This window comes from Ochotona princeps, chromosome 6 (genome assembly GCF_030435755.1).
Source record: "Ochotona princeps isolate mOchPri1 chromosome 6, mOchPri1.hap1, whole genome shotgun sequence".
Lineage (NCBI taxonomy): Eukaryota > Metazoa > Chordata > Mammalia > Lagomorpha > Ochotonidae > Ochotona > Ochotona princeps.
Window position 1 is genome coordinate 5,149,770 of NC_080837.1, and position 10,041 is coordinate 5,159,810.

Here is a 10,041-nt window from a genome sequence, read left to right on the forward strand (position 1 = left end):
TGGGGGAGTGAACCAGTGGATAGAAGATCTTTCCCTCTGCCTTTCAGATACATGAATGAATCTTTAAAAAGTGCAAAAAAGTGAAGTCCATGCTTAGAATAAGTCCATGCACCAGAATAAGCTTACTTTATAAATTCCATTTTGCACGTGTGAAGCAGGAAGTGGATGGGAGTTGGGTCTGTCCAAAGTGGGGCAGGTTCCCCCCCAACACACACACACACACACCACCCCCACCCCCACCCCCACCCCCACCACCACCACCACCACCACCCCCCCCTTGCTCAGACCTCGCATGTGGCATGGGAGCAGCGCCCTCTGGAGGCCAGCGGGGCTGTGGCTGGCTGCAGTTTGTGAAGCGCTAACCAAGTCCAGGGCAGGTATGGAAATCCTGGAAAGGCACCTGGTCTCAGGTGTGTCCTGCCCCGCCCCGCCCCCAGGCCCCAAGAGCAGGAGGTCAGAGGTGGCGGTGCTCAACTGGACACAGGATTCAGCGATGGTTGAGTGATATGGGGGACCCGTTGCCCCACCCCTAGAACCAGGGATGGGCCTTAAAACCCCAGTGTCCCCTGAGAAGCATAAGATTCCATCACACAGCCTCATGGCTTTCCTCTAAAGTTGCCTGACATGTTTCGTTTCAGAGATCCGAGCAGCCCTTACAGCGAGAATCGAGAGGAAAAGCCTTTGCTGTCAGACGGTGTGCTCATCGGAAGCAGGTGAGAGCCCTTTGGCATTGAAAACAGCTGTGCGCACACAGGTGCCAGGGCCTTTAACAAGGCCGCTTTCAGGAGAAGTCTGACGTCTTGTGGGGTAGAAGGTGTGACAACTGCTTTCAGGAGGGGGAGTGGAGCAGGAAGCCAGAGGAGAGAGGGGGCTGGGCTGCTCTGGGGTGAGGAGGTGTGAGAAGCTGAGGGCTCGAACACCACCTAAGCACCCACTGAGGACTGGCAATAAATGGAGGCATTTCCTACATGTGTCAGGGGTGAGAGCTGCCCATTCATCATCCATCGGGCTTATGGACAAGCAGCAAAGAGCCTGGGTCTAAGGGCATCTGAACCCCGTCCTAGGCTCCTGCTCCCCTTGAAGGGTGTGCCCTTTGGCTGTGCGCAAAAGTGCTTCATCGTGACCTTGACATGCCACATTTTTCCAGCCCACCCATCAGACTCAGATGGGCATGAGTCAGAAAGTGTGTACTTCCTGTTACAACCCAGATGAAGTGGCCAGGCCCCTCTGGGTGGAGGGGCTGGGGCGGGGAGACTGGCTCCAGGACACGTTGTATTTGGCTTCTCACTGGCTTCAACTTTCTGTTCTTACCTAGCAAGGAAAGAATGTCCTCTTATTTTATTTTTCTAGTCTCGGCATTCTCCCACGAGAAAAACAGCCTGCTTCTCTATTGGATAATAAGCCGAAAGAGGCTATTTTAATAAACAAAGGAAGTCTGTTGAGAAATTAATGGTAGGCACGGATCAATACAATTCAAATGGATCCTATTTTTGCCAACTGATGGAGCTCGGACAGCAGGCTGCCTTTGGATCTCCTGTGTGCCCCATTTCAGCCACCACTACCCCAAACCTCACCCCTCTCTTTTCAGGTGCCTGCTGTCTCCCCTTCTCCATGCTGCTCCCCCAACTGTTTCAACCCCCAGGGCTTTCCTGAGAGCTCACAGAATCCGAACCTAGCTCCTCCTCAAGGGGGTGCCACGGAGCCCTGCACAACCTGCCTTCCCTTCTCCATCCTTTACACAGCCAGGAGCTTACTCACTCACTCTCACTCACTCACTCACCCGGGACACACTAGGTCCATACTCTAGCCCTGGGTGACAGTCTTCAAGGGGAATGACGTCATCCACAGTGAACATTTGCTGTGGACTTGATGATGTGCTTCAGGTAAAAACTTATTTAATCCCTAGGAGAACTACAGAAGCTGGCATACCCTTGCAACCACAATGAGAAGACATCATCCACACCCATCCATCCATCCACCCTTCCAACCATTCACATATCCATCATCCATCCATTCATCCACCACCCACCATCCATCTATGCACCCATCCACTCATCCATCCATCCAACCATTCGTATATCCACCCATCATCCATCATCCATCATCCACCCACCCACCCACCCACCCATCCATCCATCCATCCATCCATTCATTTAGCAAGTGAGAAGTATCTGTTGGGTTGCAGGCATTTTTGGAGAGCATGGAAGAGGAAAAATCACAGTCATCCCTCTGCATCTACATGGAGCGGAGCAGACGAGGGAGAACAGGTCCCAGCATGAATGGTATCCGAAGGGATGGAATGAGGAATGAATGCAGCTTGCAGAATGAGACAGAACAGGTGCACTCACAGCAGGTGGCCCCCCAGCCAGGGCTGGAGGTGACAGAGAGGCAGGGCAGAGCCCCCCAGCAACGGGGGCATGCCTCAGTGTTTGAGGAAAACTCTGCTGGAGGATGAGTAGATGAGGAGTAGATGAGGAGAGTAGGAGTTGGTTCTAAAGGACTTAGTGACACCGGAGGCAAGAGATACAGGGGAGAGGGCCAGGGTGTCTGGATTGGAAGTGGAGTGGGGGAGAGGGTTGTGGGCTTCTAGGGCTTTTGTGCGGACAGTGAGGGTGGCCTCTCAGAGATCCATCAGGAGGCCCAGGTGACTGCCCGGACAGGAGGCTGAAGTCACATCTCTTCTTCTGTGTCTGCTCTTCGTCCTTAAAGGACTAAGTTCTGACTCTTTTGGAGCCTCAGGGCAGGGCCAGCAGTAGCACAGCTCCAGGATGCTCGGTGCCCATGGCAGCACAGGGCAAGATGGCTGCCCTGTGGATGAAGGCATCAAGGAGCAGGGGTGGGTGGCAGCAAAGCAACGGAGGGGAGGAGGAGGAAGTCTCTCTGGATGCTTCCTTGAAACTCACTGAATGCTAGATCCAGACGTTTGAAAAAAATAACACCTACTTGGGCAATTCCTGCAGACTTTTTTTCCCCCTTTTTTCAAGTTATGAAACATACCACCTCCGCCTGTGAATTCCTCTTGTAAAAGAGGCCACGGCTCTTCCCATCTGTTTAAATCATAGTCCCCACTGGAATGAGAGTACCCTCCATCAGCCAGACTTTCAGGGTGTCCCCTGGATGGCTGGGACATGGGGTGGGGCGAAGCTGGAGGAAGACTTCTTGAGACAGACATGGAAAATCAGCCACGACCTCACCCTAAGGCAACACAGCCCACTTTTTCCTCACTGAGACAGCAAAGGCAATACACTCCACTTGTAATCAGTTGCTATGGGAGGCAGAAGGCGCAAGGTGTGCACGGGCAATGGCTTCCATGGCTGCTAGCTGGCCGGCCCAGTGCTGGCCTGCAGCCTCCTATGAGGGCAGACATGCACAGTGAACGTGCTGGTTCTCCCCGAGTCAGACCTGGACCAACGTTTCTAAACAGAGGGGCCGTGTGGGCAGTGTCTGATGACGTGTTTGTCTGCTGTGGCCATGGGGCAAGGAGGAAGTGCAGGCATCTCCTGGACAGAGGCCAGGCAGGCTATGGAGTACCGACAGCCGTCCACCATGTTGAGTGCAGTGTGTCAGTGCAAGGCTGAGAGACCCGCGCCAGCAGCATGCCTTCCAGCACCAGCTGTGTGGCAGAGTGGCCGGGCCACCTCAGACCCTGGGTCTCAACTTGCCAGGAGGGGCCAGTGGCATCCCTTTCATGTATTGACTGAGTGATTGATCAACCTGTGACTCAACTGGTTAATCCTCGACTTGCAGACATCAGCATCCCATATGGACACGGGTTCGTGTCCCGGCTGCTTCACTTCCCATCCAGCTCCCTGCTTGTGGTCTGGCAAAGCAGTCGAGGACAGCCCAAGTCTTTGGGACCCTGCACCTGTGTGGGAGACTCGAGTGAAGCTCCTGGCTTCACATCAGCCAGCCATTGTGGCCACTTGGGAGTGAACCAGCAGATGAAGGATCTTTGTATCTCCTATCTGTGTAACTCTGCCTCTCCAATAAATGTTTAGAAAATAAATCTTCGGGCCCGGCAGCGTGGCCTAGCGGCTAAAGTCCTCGCCTTGAACGCCCCAGGATCCCGTATGGGCGCCGGTTCTAATCCCGGCAGCTCCACTTCCCATCCAGCTCCCTGCTTGTGGCCTGGGAAAGCAGTCGAGGACGGCCCAAAGCTTTGGGACCCTGCACCCGCGTGGGAGACCTGGAAGAGGTTCCTGGTTCCTGGCTTCGGATCGGCGCACACCAGCCATTGCGGTTCACTTGGGGAGTGAATCATTGGGCAGAAGATCTTCCTCTCTGTCTCTCCTCCTCTCTGTGTATCTGACTTTGTAATAAAATAAATAAATCTTAAAAAAAAAAAAAAAGAAAATAAATCTTCATAAAAGAAGCTACTTCCACAGCAAGGACTAGGGCAGCCTCCAGGGCATAGAAAAGGGCAGTGGGAGGGCCCTTCTGCTGGCAGCTCTGAGCTCCATGCCCTTGCTGGTTCCCTTGTATCTGCCCTCACCCGCTGCTTCTGGGGGCACTGCTGAGGGACCGTGTCCTGCTGCAGTGAGAAGGAGAAGCAAGTGGAACGTGATTGTTCTTAAGAGTTTTACTTCCCGAAGTGCGTGCTGGGGTGCGACCATGCCGGAAGACACACTGAAGCTATACTCAGAGGTGTCCTGTGGGTGAGGCCAGGCCCCGAGAGCAGAAATGCAACCGCAATGTCATGGATGACCTGGTTTTCTGAGTGGTGAGTAATTCTGGGAGAAGTTTTGAATAACACAAAGTATCACTTTTCTTTGATTTACATCCTGGCTGATTTCCCGGAAATGAAATGAGCATGAACATGGCATGAAAATATTTTTGTTTAAAATAGAATTTGTGGGTGGAGATATAGCACAAACAAGTTGTTCACCTCCAGGATCCACGGTTCTCCAGTGAGCGAGCCTCTTGTCTGGGCGTTGACGGGTCATTTGGTTGTCTTGTTTGGGTAAATCTCCATAGAGATAATTGGTTCTTATTTTCGTTGGATGAATTTTTGAAAGTTTGTTGTTTGTTTGAAAGGCTGAACTAGCGAGAGAGAGAGAGAGAGAAATATATTCCATCTTCTGGTTCATTCCCTGAATGGCTGCAATGTCCAGCGCTGAAGCCAGCAGCCTGGCACTCCATCCTGGTCTCCCAGGTAGGTGGCAGGGGCCCAAGTACTGGACCATCTTCTGCTGCCTTCCCAGGCTCTTTAGCAGGGAGCTGGGTCAAAAGCAGAGCAGCCAGAACTCAAGACTGGCACCCACATGGGATGCTGGTGCCACAGGTAGAAATTTTATGAATGGTGTCACAATATTAGCCCCTGTTTTGTTTTAAAATTATTGACTTGTGGGCCCGGCACAATGGCTCAGTGGTTAAATTCTTACCTTATGCACACACTGGGATCCCATATGGACACTAGTTCATATCCAGGCTGCTCCACTTCCCATCCAGCTTCCTACTTGTGGCCTGTGAAAGCAGTCGAGGACGGCCCAAAGCCTTGGGACCCTGCACTTGCGTGGGAGACCTGGAAGAGGCTCCTGGTTCCTGGCTTCGGCTCAGCTCTGGTCGTTGTGGCTGCTTAGGGAGTGAATCAGCAGATGGAAGATCTTTCTATCTCTCCTCTCTGTAAACCTGCTTTTCCAATAAAAATTTTTAAAAAATCTTTAAAAAATCATTAACTCGTATGGATTCTTTATGTATTCTAGATAGATAAATATGTCAGTTATATGATTAGCAAATATTTCCTGACATTATGAGAATTGCCCTTGTTGTCTTTTTAAAAAAGATTTGGTTATTTTTATTGAAAAGCCAGATTTACAGAGTGAAGGAGAGACAGAGAAGAAGATCTTCCATCCACTGGTTCACTCCCCTCGTGGCTGCAACAGCCGGAACTGAGCCAATCCAAAGCCAGGAGCCAGGAGCTTCTTCCAGGTCTCCCATACGCAGGTGCAGGGTCCCAAGGCCTTGGGCTGTCCTCGACTGATTTCCCAGGCCACAAGCAGGGAGCTGGATGGGAAGAGGAGCTGCCAGAATATGAACACAGAAAGTGTGAACAAGGCCTGGCACAATGGCTCAACTGGCTAATCCTCCCCTAAGAAGAGATGGGATCCCACATGCATATTGGTTTGTGTTCAGGCTGCTCTGCTTCCCATCCAGTTCCCTGCCATGGTGTGGAAGAACAGAAGAGGAGGAGAAGAAGCAGGAGTTTGGATGCATCAACAGCAACATAGGCACTGAAATTAATTGGTCGTGAGTCAGCTGTTGGAGAGCCTGAGCCATTTCCTTGGCGAATTCCCTTTGTGACAACCCAATGTGCTGACCCTGCACTGGACACTGGGACTACCGGGCCAAAGGCTCTGTTACCACCTCCAAGGGATGTTTTCTTTGACCTTCAATGTGGGATGATTCACTGGTTTCTGGACAGGTTGGTGCACTTGTTGGTGTGGCCACGTGAAATGTTGTGAAGACGGTAGACGTTGTGTGGGTCTTTAACGTGACCACATGGCTTCATTGCCCCCCGGGTTTGGTGAGTCCGGGAGGGTCTGCCTTGGGCTGACCGAAGGCAGAATAGCTGCTGCACCCCTGCAGGGAGTGTGCTCTCTCCTCTTGGAGAGCCACCAGCAGCATGGCAGGGTCAGCCAGAGATGGAGCTACAAAGGGTGAATTCAGACAAGCCAGCAGCTGGTACCAAGAGCACCTCCGTGTCTGCTCTCCGTGGATCCGTGCCGTGGGGCACTGCGTCTGTGCCTGTGCCACCAGCCACAACCACCGAGCAAGCCAACGATGCCTTCCCGTCGGAACTTTAGCCGATGGGTTCAGGTGGGGAGGGGGTCCCTTCACTCGGGGCTGTTAGGGAATGAATGCTCTCCAGTGACAGTTGATCACAGGTGTTGTGACAAAGGAAGCAGGTGGTGGGGGACAGCGAGGTCCCAAATCAGCCACCTCCGTGCGAAATAGCTTGCCATGGCATTTATGGCAAGGGGTAGGGATGTGGCCAGGATGTGGACTAGGGGGATGGTCGGGCCCTTCCCATGCTTTCTTGCTGCACTGCTGCGTGTTGAGAAATCCCACTTTGGTTTCTTGCAGCCCTAGGGCTCTTAGCTGGTGGTGGACAGTGTGGCAAAGAAAGCTTTGTGGAAACATTCTCTGAAAAGCAAGCTTGGGTGAGACCCTGGTCAGGCTCTGTGCTGTTGCTATGCACCACTCTTGCTTGGTCCCCATGCTGGGCACTGGGGGGGCCAGTGGGGCAGAGATATGTTCAGAAGAGAATGCTTGCTCTCTGTAGAACAAACAGAAGCAGGTAGTCTTTAAAAAGATGTATTTATGCATATACATATGTATATGTGATTTGAAAGTTAGAATGAGAGAGAAAGGACACACAGAGAGACAGGACAGAGAGAGAGAGAGAGACTCTTCTAGCTACTGGTTCACTACCCAGATGTCCATACAACAGCCAGGTCTGGGCCTGGCTAAAGCCAGGAACCCAGGACTGCACCTGGGTCTCCCACACGAGTGACAGGAACCCAAGTACTTGAATCATCACCCACTGCTTCCCAGGAAGTTGGATGAGAAGTGGAGGGGTTGGGATTCGAACTGGCTCCCCATATGGGCTGTCAGAGTTGCCAACGGCAGCTTAATCTGCTAGACTACAATCCTGGCTTCTAGGTGAATTTCATAAGTCATGAAACACTAAGACTAAAAGCAATAAAATTTCTTCTAAAAATCCCTTAAATCACCTTAAAATTGTTTTAGGAACTCAAATGGTTTCTTTTCGAGCATCGTGAACTGTCTATTAATTTGAAGTAAAGATACAGCAAACAGTAGATATTTTACAGCATTAGATCTTTCTAGGAACTTGGATTGGCTCTGTTTTTCCAAATGAAATAGAGATCTCTGAGTAGCTGCCTCAGAGGCCCTGAGGGGGTTGGGCTTCTCACTGATATCAGCTATACAAAAAAAAACCCCTCATGGCAGCCAGGAAATCTGGCCAAATATTTACTCGGAAACACACACACAACGTTGAAATGAATCGATAGTTCTTAGAATTGTTTAAAAACTTTGACTCTTGAGTGTTTTTCTTAAACCGTTTTCTAAAAATCTTAAAAAGGCTGAAATCATGGGCCTGGCGCGATGGCCTAGTGGTTAAAGTCTTCGTCTTGAACGTGCCGGGATCCCATATGGGTTCCAGTTCTAATCCCGGCAGCTCCACTTCCCATCCAGCTCCCTGCTTGTGGCCTGGGAAGGCAGTCAAGGATGGCCTAAAGCCTTGGGACCCTGTATCCGTGTGGGAGACCTGGAAGAGGCTCCTGGCTCCTGGCTTCGGATTGACACAGATCAGCCATTGCAGTCACTTGGGGAGTGAATCATCGGATGGAAGCTCTTCCTCTGTCTCTCCTCCTCTCTGTGTATCTGACTTTGTAATTAAATAAATAAATAAATAAATAAATAAATCTTTAAAAATAAAAGCAGAAATAAAAATTTCTTACTTAAAGGAAATAGTAGAACACAAAATGTAAAGAGAAACAACAGCAGGTTCAGGTTAAAAATGGCAAAGGAACGATAGTCTGGAAGAAAAAAACCAAAACCATAGAGACGGACTCCTTGGAGAAATAAAATTCAAGACTGCCCAGGGGATGCCTGCATCTTTGGTGTCTGTGGGTGTGGAATGGTGACTCTCTTCCCAATCCAGCTTCTGCTGTTGTACGCCTTGGGGTGGTGTGTGTGTGTGTGTGTGTGAGAAAGAGAGAGAGAGAGAGATAAAGAGAGAGCGCGGTTCAAGGAACTGAGTCCTTGCTATCCCCATCGGAGGCCTAGATTGAGTTCCTGTCTCCCGGCTTTGGCCTGGTCCAGCCTCCAGCCAGCATGAGCCCCTGGGGGTGGGGTGATCCTGTGGGATTCTTCCATCCCACTTGTGGGGCGATAGCTCAGAGAACTGCCAGTATGGTTGCAAAGAGGTAACCTGAACACTGCCTTCATGTAGTAGCATTCGTCACAGCAGTGAAAATGTGGCAGCAGCTCAAAGCGCCTGCTGATGAACCACTTGGAGAAACAGAATGTGGTCCATGCACATGGTGGGATATTAGCCATTCTTCGACGGGAAGGGAATTCTACAGTGTTCTAGAACACAGGAACCTTGAGTTCAGCAAAATCGATCAGTCAGCCCCAAAGAAAAAGGTGCTGTAATTGCTGGATGTGAGATTTCAGATTTATAGATGGAAATCAGAGAGGTGGGTGCCAGGCACCAGGGGAAGAGGGATTGGGGAGCTTGGTTAGTGGGAAGGGGTGAAGGTCGGTGGCATGAAGAACCCTGGAGATGGCTGATGGTGATGGCTACACACTATTGTGAATTCCATACCACTCACCGAGGCGGCAAAATTTACAAACATTTTAATTTGCTAAAAAGATTTAAAAATATATAATTATTCATTTGAAAAGGAGATTTACAGAGAGGAGGGATCTTCTGCCTGTTGGTTTACTCCCCAAATGGTCACAATGGCTGGAGTTGAGCCAATCCGAAGCCAGGAGCCAGAAGCCAGAAGCTTTTTCTGGATCTCCCGCGTAGGTGCAGGGGCCCAAGAACTTAAGACGTCTTCTGCTGTTTCCCAGGCTACAAGCAGGGAGCTGGATAGGAAGTAGAGCAACCAGGACATGAACTAGTGTCCATATGGGATGCTGGCACCACAGGTGGAGGCCAGCTTGCAACAACACCATGACTGCAGTCCCCAAAATAATTTTAATTACATTTTAAAAAATCGTATGACAGTGAAAGATGAGTGGTTAGCATGGGATGAGGGAAAGGGCGGCTGAGTGGGAATGTCCTCTGGAGTGGCGGTGTGCTGGTGGACACACATCGTAGCAAGTAATGAGGCATGCCAGGAAGTCAGGTCATTGACTCTGAGTGACCGTGGCTTCCCCGTCCTCACGGGTGCACCCCTCTGGGGCAGGATGCTGGAGCAGGGCACAGCGGATATATAGGAACTTTCTGAGCTCTCAGTTTTGCTGTGAGCTTACAAACACTCTTACAGTATAAGTGCATTAAAAAGA